The 16,977-nt window shown below is 38.9% G+C and overlaps 2 long non-coding RNA genes across 2 annotated transcripts in view; both read right to left on the reverse strand.

Annotated features, from left to right (window-relative positions):
- Positions 1-6,255: 6,255 nt before the first annotated feature.
- The window catches only part of LOC121367202, a 33,170-nt gene continuing 22,448 nt past the window's right edge, over positions 6,256-16,977 (reverse strand). Inside the window, exon 2 of the long non-coding RNA XR_005957346.1 lies at positions 6,256-6,641. This is a non-coding gene — a long non-coding RNA (uncharacterized LOC121367202). The remainder of the gene's footprint in view (positions 6,642-16,977) is intronic.
- LOC121367203 lies at positions 7,785-8,977 on the reverse strand. Its single transcript, XR_005957347.1, has 3 exons — positions 8,948-8,977; positions 7,987-8,152; positions 7,785-7,844 (listed from the first exon to the last, which is right to left on the reverse strand). It is a non-coding gene; the product is annotated as an uncharacterized LOC121367203 (long non-coding RNA).

A 16,977-nucleotide genomic window follows, 5' to 3' on the forward strand; every position in this document is an offset into this window, starting at 1 on the left:
CGAGCGAGCGCTTTACCATTGGGCTACGTCCGTCCCCTCAACCCTAATAGATAAAGAGTCGACTGGCGACTGGATTTTTTTGTTATCACTATAGACCATATGTTATGACTTGTACAATGTCATGTTTAACACTACGGGCCGAATTTACGAAGACGCTTTCTTATTGCAGGTGTTTAAGACTAAAATGTATGTATTACACGCGACAAACGGGCTTTGTAAATTCGGTCCATATGTATACGTGGTCGTTCAACAATCGCGTAACTCAAAATATAGCATTTAGAACGTTAAGGCCGCCCCCACCCTCTAAAATGATGTAACACTCGTCAGTGCACTAACGCCCCATCCCCAACCCCACCCTTACCCCGATTTCCTTGTCATAATCCAATAATCGCATTGCTTATTTAGTTTGGTAATGAAGTTTGTTTTGTTTAACGATACAACTAGAGGCAGGTAAGCAGCAAATTTATTGGCAACACTTTGCCTAACTTTAACTGGGTTTTTTTTTCTCAATAATGTTAATGAATGAACAGAAGTCTCAAGTTGGTAATGTAGGTTCTTGTATTTTATTTGCTAACATTAAACATGATTAATAAGTTAACAACATGGTGATACAGATAAAATATATATGTCTAAGCTCTTAGGTGAACGATAGAGTTGACACTGCGACAGATCCCCCCCCCCCCCCCCCCCCCCCCCGGGAATAACAACAGCGCTGTTCTCCCCAGGCAACACTCGGGCTAAGACCTCTGTGAATTGTTTCGTTAATCGGCATTTACCCTTTATTTTGTTATACGCTAAATTATAATCGGTAACTGCTGACATAATATTTAATAGGTATGTTTGTTGACAGACCAGGTATCAGCTGGGGACATCAATTAAACGTTCGTAGTGTTTTTGATGCAGTAATTTAATTTCACAATAATTGGTCTGATTGCTAGCATGTATATAAAGTACATTGGAATATAGTTGTAAATCTTCCACTATGATAGTGTATATGAGTTGGCATTTTGCAACAATCCCAATAGCGGGTCCGGATCAAGTTGGGCGTGTTCACCCTCTCATGCTGTTAATTTAGCTCAGCGTATCAGGGGCGTAGCGTGATCTGGACTGGGGGGGGGGGGGGGGGGGGGGGGGGGGGGTCGAATATGAACCGAGTGGACCTTTTTCTATTTTGTTTTTGCACCACCAGAAACTCCATATGTATAAACCTGTATGTTTTAGTTCTGAAAGCGGACTATTTGCTTCAGCGGGGGTGGGGTGGGGTGGGGTGTCGTCTGAACCCCCCTAGCCTACGCCCCTGCGTTTAAGTCGAATAATCGCTCAATTTAAAAACAGGACACTAAAAAATACCCCTTAGTCATGGGCGTACATAGGATTTTGAAAAGGGGGGTTCCAAAATAGATTGCAGAGATATTGGGCATATATTTCTATGTTGAGTTTTGAAAAGGGGGGTTCCAAAATAGATTGCAGAGATATTGGGCATATATTTCTATGTTGAGTAAATATAATAATGTCAATATATTATATAAAAAGCGATTTGGGGGGGGGGGGGGGGGGTTCGGTCGAACCCATCGACATCCCCCCCCCCCCCCATGTTAGTGGGGCATTTGTTGGTTCATGTAAAAAGTAGGTCATATATTTACTATACAAAACTGAGAATATCTCCAAATCGAAGTCCGATAGAACTATTGTTCCAAAGCTTATAAACATATGTTTTAAGTACCTATAAATCTACTGGTGTGTATATACAGAGTAGGCCTTTTGTTGGCCATATTGGCATTCAGTACGTTTGCAGAAAATAGATGTCTAGTCTTGTTTGAATCAACTTCACCACAGATTGGGTTTGAATATCTGGACCTTTTGAAGTGTATCCATGTCCCTAATGTGCGCAAGAAGCCACCAAGAATAGCTTATGTTATCTAATGCAAATAACCTGGGAACCAGGTTTTCCACTGACTACATAATTATATTTGGCAGTTGGACACTAGTAGGAAAAACAAACACTGTGTTTGAATTGGATTCACCACAAACTATATTGAATTGATCTTCAAGTTAAGAAAATTGAAGCTTTTTTCACACGTCCCTTCACGAAAATACGAATATCTTCTGCAGTGTGTAAACTGTGAATTGAGACAGGTATGATTTGGTGAGCTCTACTGGTCTTGATAAGGGGTGCCGATGAAGAGTTGTGTAAACTGTGAAGTGAGACAAGTGTGATTTGATGAGCTCTACTAGTATTGATAAGGGGTGCCGATGAAGAGTTGTGTAAACTGTGAAGTGAGACAAGTGTGATTTGATGAGCTCTACTGGTCTTGATAAGGGGTGCCGATGAAGAGTTGTGTAAACTGTGAAGTGAGACAAGTGTGATTTGGTGAGCTCTACTGGTCTTGATAAGGGGTGCCGATGAAGAGTTGTGTAAACTGTGAAGTGAGACAGGTGTGATTTGGTGAGCTCTACTAGTATTGATAAGGGGTGCCGATGAAGAGTTGTGTAAACTGTGAAGTGAGACAAGTGTGATTTGATGAGCTCTACTGGTCTTGATAAGGGGTGCCGATGAAGAGTTGTGTAAACTGTGAAGTGAGACAAGTGTGATTTGATGAGCTCTACTGGTATTGATAAGGGGTGCCGATGAAGAGTTGTGTAAACTGTGAAGTGAGACAAGTGTGATTTGATGAGCTCTACTGGTCTTGATAAGGGGTGCCGATGAAGAGTTGTGTAAACTGTGAAGTGAGACAGGTGTGATTTGATGAGCTCTACTGGTATTGATAAGGGGTGCCGATGAAGAGTTGTGTAAACTGTGAAGTGAGACAAGTGTGATTTGATGAGCTCTACTAGTATTGATAAGGGGTGCCGATGAAGAGTTGTGTAAACTGTGAAGTGAGACAAGTGTGATTTGATGAGCTCTACTGGTATTGATAAGGGGTGCCGATGAAGATCGGTGTAAACTGTGAAGTGAGACAAGTGTGATTTGATGAGCTCTACTGGTCTTGATAAGGGGTGCCGATGAAGAGTTGTGTAAACTGTGAAGTGAGACAAGTGTGATTTGATGAGCTCTACTAGTATTGATAAGGGGTGCCAATGAAGAGCGTGTAAACTGTGAAGTGAGACAAGTGTGATTTGATAGCTCTACTGAATTGATAAGGGGTGCCGATGAATGAGCTGTGTAAACTGTAGAACTGGAAAGTGTGATTTGATGAGCTCTACTGGTATTGATAAGGGGTGCCGATGAAGAGTTGTGTAAACTGTATACAGACACACAGTGTGTTTGAGAGCTCTAACCGTTCTGATCAGTGTTGCCTTATGAAAGAGTGTGTAAACTGTGAAGTGATGACTGGTGAGATTTGCATCCACCATCCACAGGTCTTGATAAGGGGTGCCGATGAAGAGTTGTGTAAACTGTGAAGTGAGACAAGTACTGTGGCATCGAACTGTCAGCTCGGGTGAGGTATTGATAAGGGGTGCCGATGAAGAGTGTGTAAACTGTGAAGTGAGACGGTGTGATTTGAAAAGCTCTACTCAAAATAAGGGGTGCCGATGAAGAGTTGTGTAAACTGTGAAGTGAGAGTCCAGCAAGGAAGTAAAATTGAGAGATCACTTACATTGATAAGGGGTGCCGATGAAGATCAACAAACTGTGAAGTGAGACAAGTGTGATTTGATGATCTACTGATATTGATAAGGGGTCCGATGAAGAGCAGACAACTGTGAAGTGAGACAGTGTGATTTGGTGAGCTCTAATTTTGATAAGGGGTGCCGATGAAGACTTTAAACTGTGAAGTACATATAATATAGGAACTATCAGTTTGCATGATAGCATTTCTGCTGTGGACATGAACCCTAGACATGAGAAGATTGACTTGGTGAACAATACTGGTAAAATAAGGGGTGCCGAATAAATGTGTGCTTTTGAATAAATGTATCATGTGATGATTTCTATGTGATTTTATGACATAAAATATTTCTTTAAATGTAACCTGAGTTATTGTTTTACATTCTTATATGTTATGCATTCTGAGATGCAAGAGTCGGGGAGGGGGGGGGGGGGGTATTGTCCGTGTCCCTGACAGACATCCCTGTTCACACATTGTATGCGCGAGCTGTTAATTGCATGTGGCTCAGCAGATAAGTGATCTTTAAACATACAAAGACGGTTATGGCACAGGTGACTGATGTCACTGCCATCTATGTCCATCTCCTTATTAAAGACCATGAAACTTAATCTGTGAGCATTTACTGTACGATACTGGCCTGTGATTGGTGATTTGAACTTAATAGCACCATATCCATTTGGTCTGGGAGGCCCATTCCATATTATACATTCACCATTTGGCCCAGGATCACATTTTGAAAAAATTACCCTCCGGTATTTTTGAAAAAAATGCCTCCATTTTGACTTATTCAATTAGCCTTAATACTCAAAGTGAGGCTGTCACAGGGTGTAGGGATACATTCTGATTGAAAAGAATGACCTATGACCTGATACGGGTACAATGCAGGCTGAATCATGTGATAATTTGTGAAATTACAAATTTTGAAAATATTAATATAATAAAATTGAATTTAATTCAAAGAAAAAAAATATTCATCACCCAAACTGATAAGTTTCAGATTTCCACCTATCTGGACAATTAGCATGTACATTTTGAGTCCTGTAACTGTCATAGTTACCTCACAATTAGGTATCAAAGTGTGTCACCCTGTGTCAAACATCCTACTATATCAGGCCTCAGACCACAATTAATTTCACTATGTATTCTCATGTAGCCCCAGTGGCTGTAGCACTTTTATTAATTTCACCAGGCCATTAGCATTTCACAGGAAACATTACCTGCCTGGGCCCAGTGAACACTCGAAAGGACGACCTCTGTTGTCCAGCTCTTTTCCGCGTTATATCAAAGTAAACAAACACACGTGGGCTAAGGGACCGAATCACACCCATTTCTGTGCATTTTACACAAATTTTGCATGACTTCAATGTGCTCTGGGGGACATTATGCAGTATCCAGTGTAAAAACCAAGTGCACATATTCACTAACTGCATCCTCTTACCTGTCAAACCCAGTGTAACAATCCAGTATACAAAGCAGCTCCCCAGCCATTAATCACATAACAAGAAAACTATATTTTCTCGCATTAGTTTCCGTATTTTGGACAACCAAATGGGTGGATAACTCTAGTCTGATGCCTGATTATCAGACCAAAATTGTTTTCACCATGACACTCAAACTCACATATGGCATTTAAATACATATGTCAAGTTGCATACAGGCAATAAAAAGAATATTTGATACCAAATATGGCTATTGGAGCCTGTGAAATGGGGGACTGCCTGTGCCGCAAAAGGCGGCAATCTGCGTCAAATTATTCCAAATAGTGGACTAGTAATTATGCAATAACTTTAAAAGTTACAGACATTTTTCTGAACAACAAAAAGAAACTTGCTCCTTATTGTGTTCTCTGCAATTGAAATATAGCAGTTGGCAGGAATATGATTTTTTCAAAAACAAAATTCAATTTAATTTAAATTGATACATTTTCAAAAAAGAAAATCCCACAAAGTTCTCTTTTTAAAAAAAATGTAAACTTTAAAACTGTAAAATTTTGGATACTGCACACAGTCAACATATGCCAATTACAAATTAGGGACTGCTCGAGTGTCATTCTGGTGAGGGTAATTAGCAAGGTGTCTGCACACCGTAACAGGTCACACCTGAATGCAGAGGAAATGGCACCGGCCTGCAGGTTGCATAGTACCAAAGAAGAGAGTTCCGTGTCAAAGTTCGACATGCACCGTCAAACATTTACGGAGTAAAAGCAGCTGTGGGTGTGATTGGTAGTAATATGTGACATTGATTATTTGTGCAAATACTATTATCCATTGACAATAAATAAATACACTTTTATTTGTCATACAGTTGTTATGCAGTACATACCAGAGGTTGAAACTAATGCGGGGCACCCCCCAAAATGGAAGTGCAATTTTCAGCAAAAATGACGGTTGCCATTAAAAACATTAATTAAATCTCTTAAATGATACGTGACCCCCCCCCCCCCCCCCCATTTTCTTGCAGGTAGATTAGATGTGAGGTGCCACACTTTCTATTGCTGTAGTTACTGGGTGTGTTGAAACGCTGCTTATATCAGTTTTATTAGTAAACGTTAACATTATCGGCAATAGGAATTGATTTGGTCTATTAGAACCTATAAAGATGCAGTACAGAATATACAGTGAACAAAAAAAGCTGTCAACTGCCACTGCATTGAAATGTTTTAATGTATCAGAACTGAAAGTGACATCACACATGAACTGATATATATATCTAAGGGTGGACATGCATACCACAACAAGTATTTCACTGTTTTATACACTACGAGTCACATCCATGGAAGGCAATACAAGACGAAAGACACAGTTCAAGAAGGGACATGCACCTTGGAATAAGGCTGAAACTCTGCTGCATGAACATGCAAGTCCAGAATCTCACACTGAGAAGTTGCGACCAGTAGTCCGGATGAATATAGACGAGTTTGCCTTGGTCACGAAGTCGAGTCCCACTTCAGCCACCGTATCCACTCCAGATTGCGAAGGTGCGTCACAGCCAGTCCGCCTGCTACGCCCCATTACGAGTACATGTACTGCATCTGAAATGAAAGAAGAACAACAGTGTAAAGACAAAGAAGGCATGAGAATAATGGACAATGACAGAATGGTAGATGCATGGAATGCAGCTTTCAGATACCACTCGACAGCTTCCCCTGAGTGCGACGAGCCTGAAATGCAAATATTAAAAGAGGTTAAGTGGGGTCTTTGTTGGAAAGTCACACTACACTGTGTGAATTGTGACTTCACTGCTCCTGAAAGCAAATTGTACAATGAGGTGAAGACAAATAAACCTGGCCCAAATGCAGCAAAAACTAATGTGGGTCTTGCTATCGGTCTCCAAGATACTCCCGTCGGCAATACGAGAGCGAGAGTGCTATTGGCAGGCATGGACATTCCACCACCGTGTCGGAGCAGCATGCAGAGAACATCATACAAGGTATCAACGGCTGTAACAGATCGAAATGAAAAAGATATGGCACAAAAAGTGGAGCTACTGAAAGACATTAACATGAAACGTGGAAATGAACGTGATGAAATTAACATAGCCATGGATGGGAGATACAACTCCACGACAATAACAAGTCGGAAGAAACCGGGCCAGAATGCATCACAAGCTATAGGACTTGCGTGTGAAACAATGACTGAAAGAAAATTCATTGTAAGTGCCTGCTTCCAGAATAAACTTTGTTGGACCGGAGCCTGGTTAAGAAACAAAGGTATTCACGTGACGTGTCCCGGTGGTCATCCTGACTGCACAGCAAACTTGCCGCCATTTGCTCCGCTGTCGGAATACGAGATGGGAAAAGATATCGGAACAGACTTGGCTCTACAAGGTATTCTCATAAAATACGTCACAACAGATGGAGATTCCAGATCATCTGCTGGAGTTGATAGTGCTTTGAAACTTCTAGATCCAATGTGGAAAGTGCAGCGGTCACAAAGCTAACTTCAGTCCCGACATGTTTACTGGGTCCACCCGTGAACAAAAGCGTGAAGCACAGAAGGTATTCAGCCAGGATATGAAAGCAAGGTGCAGTTTAATTCTTAAAGAACTGATGAAACTACACACTGGTAATATCGGTGTACTGAAACGAGACTTACCAAAGGTCCTGCAATCGACACTTTCGTGCTACGGTGGTGACTGTTCAAAGTCTTCGCGGTACTCGGTCGTCTGCAGTGGAGGAATAGCGAACAACTGGTGGCACCGATCCATGTTCCTGGGTACACACAGAATCACAGAGCTGAATATGAATGAAAATGACAAGACGTTAGTACTGGAACTGCTGAAGATTAAACTAAGTATTTCAGCTGTAGAGCAAATGAAACTGTATACAGACACACAGAAATGTGAGGCTGCGAACCGTTCTCTCAGTGTTTCCTTACCTAAGAATGTGAACTATTCACGAACGATGACTGGGAGAGCTGCATCCACCATCCACAGGCTGAACAACGCCCCAGGAACATCGATGATAGAAAAGTGCAAGTACTGTGGCATCGAACTGTCAGCTCGGGTGAGGCGTTCACTGCTTCAGATGGACAAAGAGTCGGACTATCAAAAAAGATATCAAAACAATCCACAGGTGGTTAAAAGGCACTTAGTCCAGCAAGGAAGTAAAATTAGAGATCACTTACAATATAAACATTTGCACAGAGATCAACAAGCTGACTACAAGAAAGGATTATTAGATATTGACAGTCAAAGAGCAGACAACTCCTGTGACCACAGTTATTCAAAGTAATTTTTGTCACAAACTTTCAAGCGATACATATAATATAGGAACTATCAGTTTGCATGACAGCATTTCTGCTGTGGACATGAACCCTAGACATTGAAGATTGACTTTAAACAATAAAAAATAGTAATGTGAATAAATGTATGCTTTTGAATAAATGTATCATGTGATATTAATATGTGATATTTATATGTGATTTTATGACATAAAATATTTCTTTAAATTAACCTTTGTTATTGTTTTACATTCTTATATGTTATGTATTCTGAGATGCAAGAGAGGCAGGGGGGGGGGGGGGGGTATTGTCCGTGTCCCTGACAGACATCCCTGTTCACACATTGTATGCGCGAGCTGTTAATTGCATGTGGCTCAGCAGATAAGTGATCTTTAAACATACAAAGATGGTTATGGCACAGGTGACTGATGTCACTGCCATCTATGTCCATCTCCTTATTAAAGACCATGAAACTTAATCTGTGAGCATTTACTGTACGATACTGGCCTGTGATTGGTGATTTGAACTTAATAGCACCATATCCATTTGGTCTGGGAGGCCCATTCCATATTATACATTCACCATTTGGCCCAGGATCACATTTTGAAAAAATTACCCTCTGGTATTTTTGAAAAAAAGCCTCCATTTTGACTTATTCAATTAGCCTTAATACTCAAAGTGAGGCTGTCACAGGGTGTAGGGATACATTCTGATTGAAAAGAATGACCTATGACCTGATACGGGTACAATGCAGGCTGAATCGTGTTATAATTTGTGAAATTACAAATTTTGAAAATATTAATATAATAAAATGTAATTTAATTGAAAGAAAAAAAATATTCATCACCCAAACTGATAAGTTTCAGATTTCCACCTATCTGGACAATTAGCATGTACATTTTGAGTCCTGTAACTGTCATAGTTACCTCAAAATTAGGTATCAAAGTGTGTCACCCTGTGTCAAACATCATTGAAGAAATCCTCCATATTGACTTATTTAACCTTAAGGGATCACACCGCTATTTCAGCCAGTGAGCGACGTTGACAGTATGATTATGGAATATTGGAAGGGTAACATTGCCTCTTGATTTTGGCATATCAAACTGACAGATGCATATCTGCTTAGCTATAGGCAAGACCATTGTTTGCTATGCCTGTGGTACATATATTTAACGAGAGTAGCCTCCCCTCCATTAGCCCATGTGCTTAGGAGAGTGGATAATTGAAATTGCAGGTGGCGAAGTATCAATTTTATTTGCTTAAATCCTGTCACAGAGGCTGTTCTCTTCATGTCAGGTAGTATATAGCACCTACTGTTAATAATTTAGTCAGTACTTGGCTTTATATTTGTACTGTCACCAATGTATAATCAATAGTGGTGAGATACATACAATCCCTGTTCATTCCTATACATAAAATCTGCACTCCCCATTTATTATTATAATACACATAATCTACATTCTACATCCATTGCTATACATATAAACTATACTCCACATTCAGTATTATATATATAATCTCCAATCCCGTTCATTGTAATACTAGTAGATATAATCTATACTTCCCGTTCATTATAATGCACATAATATACACTCTCCATTCATTATTATACATATGACCTACACTACTTGTGGATTACTATACACACCACCTGCACTACCCATTCATTAGTATACGTATAATATACACTCTCCATTCATTATTATACATATGACCTACACTACTTGTGGATTACTATACACACCACCTGCACTACCCATTCATTAGTATACGTATAATATACACTCTCCATTCATTATTATACATATGACCTACACTACTTGTGGATTACTATACACACCACCTGCACTACCCATTCATTAGTATACGTATAATATACACTCTCCATTCATTATTATACATATGACCTACACTACTTGTGCATTACTATACACACCACCTGCACTACCCATTCATTAGTATACGTATAATATACACTCTCCATTCATTATTATACATATGACCTACACTACTTGTGGATTACTATACACACCACCTGCACTACCCATTCATTAGTATACGTATAATATACACTCTCCATTCATTATTATACATATGACCTACACTACTTGTGGATTACTATACACACCACCTGCACTACCCATTCATTAGTATACGTATAATATACACTCTCCATTCATTATTATACATATACCTACACTACTTGTGGACTATACACACCACCTGCACTACCCATATTAGTATACGTATAATATACACTCTCCATTCATACTTGTGGATTACTATACACACCACCTGCACTACCCATTCATTAGTATACGTATAATATACACTCTCCATTCATTATTATACATATGACCTACACTACTTGTGGATTACTATACACACCACCTGCACTACCCATTCATTAGTATACGTATAATATACACTCTCCATTCATTATTATACATATGACCTACACTACTTGTGGATTACTATACACACCACCTGCACTACCCATTCATTAGTATACGTATAATATACACTCTCCATTCATTATTATACATATGACCTACACTACTTGTGCATTACTATACACACCACCTGCACTACCCATTTAATTAGTATACGTATAATATTATTAGTATACGTATAATATACACTCTCCATTCATTATTATACATATACCTACACTACACTTACACACCACCTGCACTACCCATTCATTACTATAATATACACTCTCCATTCATTATTATACATATGACCTACTACACTATACTGCACTACCCATTCATTAGTATACGTATAATATACACTCTCCATTCATATACCTACACTGTATGCACTACCCATTCATTATATACGTATAATATACACTCTCCATTCATTATTATACATATGACCTACACTACTTGTGCATTACTATACACACCACCTGCACTACCCATTCATTAGTATACGTATAATATACACTCTCCATTCATTATTATACATATGACCTACACTACTTGTGCATTACTATACACACCACCTGCACTACCCATTCATTAGTATACGTATAATATACACTCTCCATTCATTATATACATATGACCTACACTACTTGTGGATTACTATACACACCACCTGCACTATTCATTATTATACACATACCTACATTCATTGTGTATACATAATATATTAGTATACACTAATATACACTCTCATTCATTATTATACATATGACCTACACTACTTGTGGATTACTATACACACCACCTGCACTACCCATTCATTAGTATACGTATAATATACACTCTCCATTCATTATATACATATGACCTACACTACTTGTGCATTACTATACACACCACCTGCACTACCCATTCATTAGTATACGTATAATATACACTCTCCATTCATTATTATACATATGACACACTACTTGTGCATTACTATACCACCACCTGCACTACCCATTCATTAGTATACGTATAATATACATTCATTATATACATATGACCTACACTACTTGTGCATTACTATACACACCACCTGCACTACCCATTCATTACTTGTGGATTAGTATACGTAATATACACTCTCCATTCTCTCCATTCATTTATACTGCACTACCCATTCATATGACCTACACTACTTGTGGATTACTATACACACCACCTGCACTACCCATTCATTAGTATACGTATAATATACACTCTCCATTCATTATTATACATATGACCTACACTACTTGTGCATTACTATACACACCACCTGCACTACCCATTCATTAGTATACGTATAAATATACACTCTCCATTCATTATTATACATATGACCTACACTACTTGTGGATTACTATACACACCACCTGCACTACCCATTCATTAGTATACGTATAATATACACTCTCCATTCATTATTATACATATGACCTACACTACTTGTGGATTACTATATACGTACATTACCCTACACTACTCCTATACACACCACCTGCACTACCCATTCATTAGATACGTATAATATACACTCTCCATTCATTATTATACATATGACCTACACTACTTGTGGATTACTATACACACCACCTGCACTACCCATTCATTAGTATACGTATAATATACACTCTCCATTCATTATTATACATACACACCACCTGCACTACCCATTCATTAGTATACGTATAATATACACTCTCCATTCATTATTATACATATGACCTACACTACTTGTGGATTACTATACACACCACCTACCCATTCATATATAATATACACTCACCATTATTATACATATATTACTATACCACTACCCATTCATTAGTATACGTATAATATACACTCTCCATTCATTATTATACATATGACCTACACTACTTGTGGATTACTATACACACCACCTGCACTACCCATTCATTAGTATACGTATAACTCTCCATTCACTCTCCATTCATATTATACATATGACCTACACTACTTGTGCATTACCTGCACTACCCATTCATTAGTATACGTATAATATACACTCTCCATTCATTATTATACATATGACCTACACTACTTGTGGATTACTATACACACCACCTGCACTACCCATTCATTAGTATACGTATAATATACACTCTCCATTCATTATTATACATATGACCTACACTACTTGTGGATTACTATACACACCACCTGCACTACCCATTCATTAGTATACGTATAATATACACTCTCCATTCATTATTATACATATGACCTACACTACTTGTGGATTACTATACACACCACCTGCACTACCCATTCATTAGTATACGTATAATATACACTCTCCATTCATTATTATACATATGACCTACACTACTTGTGGATTACTATACACACCACCTGCACTACCCATTCATTAGTATACGTATAATATACACTCTCCATTCATTATTATACATATGACCTACACTACTTGTGCATTACTATACACACCACCTGCACTACCCATTCATTAGTATACGTATAATATACACTCTCCATTCATTATTATACATATGACCTACACTACTTGTGGATTACTATACACACCACCTGCACTACCCATTCATTAGTATACGTATAATATACACTCTCCATTCATTATTATACATATGACCTACACTACTTGTGGATTACTATACACACCACCTGCACTACCCATTCATTAGTATACGTATAATATACACTCTCCATTCATTATTATACATATGACCTACACTACTTGTGCATTACTATACACACCACCTGCACTACCCATTCATTAGTATACGTATAATATACACTCTCCATTCATTATTATACATATGACCTACACTACTTGTGGATTACTATACACACCACCTGCACTACCCATTCATTAGTATACGTATAATATACACTCTCCATTCATTATTATACATATGACCTACACTACTTGTGGATTACTATACACACCACCACTACCCACATTAGTATACCACTTCATTATTATTATACATATGTATACGTATATTCATTAGTATACATAATATCACTCTCATTCATTATTATACATATGACCTACACTACTTGTGCATTACTATACACACCACCTGCACTACCCATTCATTAGTATACGTATAATATACACTCTCCATTCATTATTATACATATGACCTACACTACTTGTGCATTACTATACACACCACCTGCACTACCCATTCATTAGTATACGTATAATATACACTCTCCATTCATTATTATACATATGACCTACACTACTTGTGCATTACTATACACACCACCTGCACTACCCATTCATTAGTATACGTATAATATACACTCTCCATTCATTATTATACATATGACCTACACTACTTGTGGATTACTATACACACCACCTGCACTACCCATTCATTAGTATACGTATAATCTCCATCCATTCACTCTCCATTCATTATTATACATATTAGATACCACTCTCCATTCATTATTATACATATGACCTACACTACTTGTGGATTACTATACACACCACCTGCACTACCCATTCATTAGTATACGTATAATATACACTCTCCATTCATTATTATACATATGACCTACACTACTTGTGGATTACTATACACACCACCTGCACTACCCATTCATTAGTATACGTATAATATACACTCTCCATTCATTATTATACATATGACCTACACTACTTGTGCATTACTATACACACCACCTGCACTACCCATTCATTAGTATACGTATAATATACACTCTCCATTCATTATTATACATATGACCTACACTACTTGTGGATTACTATACACACCACCTGCACTACCCATTCATTAGTATACGTATAATATACACTCTCCATTCATTATTATACATATGACCTACACTACTTGTGGATTACTATACACACCACCTGCACTACCCATTCATTAGTATACGTATAATATACACTCTCCATTCATTATTATACATATGACCTACACTACTTGTGCATTACTATACACACCACCTGCACTACCCATTCATTAGTATACGTATAATATACACTCTCCATTCATTATTATACATATGACCTACACTACTTGTGCATTACTATACACACCACCTGCACTACCCATTCATTAGTATACGTATAATATACACTCTCCATTCATTATTATACATATGACCTACACTACTTGTGCATTACTATACACACCACCTGCACTACCCATTCATTAGTATACGTATAATATACACTCTCCATTCATTATTATACATATGACCTACACTACTTGTGCATTACTATACACACCACATGCACTACCCATTCATTAGCTGTACGCTACCGGGATGAAATTGTTCGCCGTCACGCTTCCCATTTTGGATAGACAGAGAGAACTCTTTCAGCAGGACAATGCCAGGCCGCATACGGCACGTGTAACAATGGATTTCTTACAGAATGAGAACATTAATGTGCTGCCATGGCCATCAAGATCGCCAGATCTCAACCCCATTGAACATCTATGGGACGAACTGGACAGACGTGTACATCAGCGTGACCCGGAGCCTCAGACGCTTCCGCAACTGTCACTACAGGAAAAATGGGCTAGGATTCTACGTATCCGGATTCAGAGACTCATTCAGTCTATGCCAAGAAGATGTCGCGCAGTGATTGCTTCTGCTGGTGGCCACACAAGGTACTGATTTCAGCGCCCTCGTGCGACATTGTTTGGTGACAAAAACGCCTCCACTGCCGTCAGTCTATAGCAAGATCATTGGCACATACTCATGTCAAATTTAACTGTGATACGATCATAAATAACAAAATTATGCCACTTTGTATTAAAGAGATAATTCCATGAATATTTCGCCTATGCTTTTCTTTTTTGACAGAGTATATATTAATGAATGCAGCGTGTACAGTATCCGTATGATAATACACTTGGTTTGTAGATTATATGTATAATAATGAATGTGGAGAGCATAATATAATAATGAAGAGCAATGAATGTGGAGTGTAGCTTATGTGTAGATAGATAGATAGATAGATAGATAGATAGATAACAATTCAACGTGTCCATATACCACTAGGGTTTCGAACACGCCTATCCAGAGTCCGACCTCCGATAAGATCGGTGGCCTGACTCGGGATGAGGGGAGGATAGAGTTGAAAATGGGCAGAATTTTGAAAATAGCTATTAGTAAAAAAGTTAATAGAATTAAAAAAATAAAAATAAATAAAAAGTTACAAGCCAAAAATAAAAAGAATTGACTGCTCGGCCGAATATTTATATAATTTGGAGCATTTTAGATGGACAGTCCAAAAATAAAGAAGAGAAAGAAGAGAGGATCGGACTGTTTAATAATATTAAAAAAAAGAGAATAATTTCGACATATAATTTTGAACGGAGGTCTAAAAGGAATATGAATTTAGTAGTTAGGTCAAAGACCTAAAGCCAAAATGAGCTCATTCATACAACTCATGTCTGGACAAAAATTTAAGTCCAAAGAACAAAATTAGACTGCTTGACCGAAAGGATTTTAAGGTGATTTGGGCAATTTAGACGGGCTGCCAAAATAAAGTGCGTCGGACTGTTTACAAAAAAAAAAAAAAAAAAAAAAAAGATGAAGTGCTTGGCGTTGAACTGTGGCACCAGTTTCCTCCAACGGTGGGCTAGCAAGGTCTTAGCTAGCTCGACGTAATGGGCACCGGCGATGATCTTCAGTACTCTGTGGATGGTGTAGTTGTCCATGTCTTCGAAGAGTATTCCCTGTCTGTAGAGATCATCTCGGCGCGACGTCACCACAAGTCCAAACTTCCCGTCTCGTAGTTCCATGGCGTGGATGGCACACTCAACTCCGTCAGGAAACTTCTTAAAGCTGCCCTCAAGAATGCCTCCCGGCAGTGAGCTGGTGTCCGAGGTGTCCCCGAACAAGTATCGAGCGTACTGGCCCTTGATCTTGGAGATGGCTAGGCTCCAGGCGGCGTCCCTGCCCAGGGCGGTCGCGGAAGGCCGGGCCTTGGCTGGCTGGTCACTACTCGGTGGGGTGACGGCCTTCCGCTTCCAGCAGCGCCATCCATAGGGGTCTTGGCGGAGCCCCCCGGGGGGTGGGGGACTCGACGCCGACCGCCTCGAAGGGGTTGGAACGGGAGACGCACGACGTGGAGTTTCGCAGATCGCTGTGTCCAACAGCAGCGTCGACTGGTCCGCTGGCTCAG

Source organism: Gigantopelta aegis, unplaced genomic scaffold (genome assembly GCF_016097555.1).
Source record: "Gigantopelta aegis isolate Gae_Host unplaced genomic scaffold, Gae_host_genome scaffold1913, whole genome shotgun sequence".
NCBI classification, from domain to species: domain Eukaryota; kingdom Metazoa; phylum Mollusca; class Gastropoda; order Neomphalida; family Peltospiridae; genus Gigantopelta; species Gigantopelta aegis.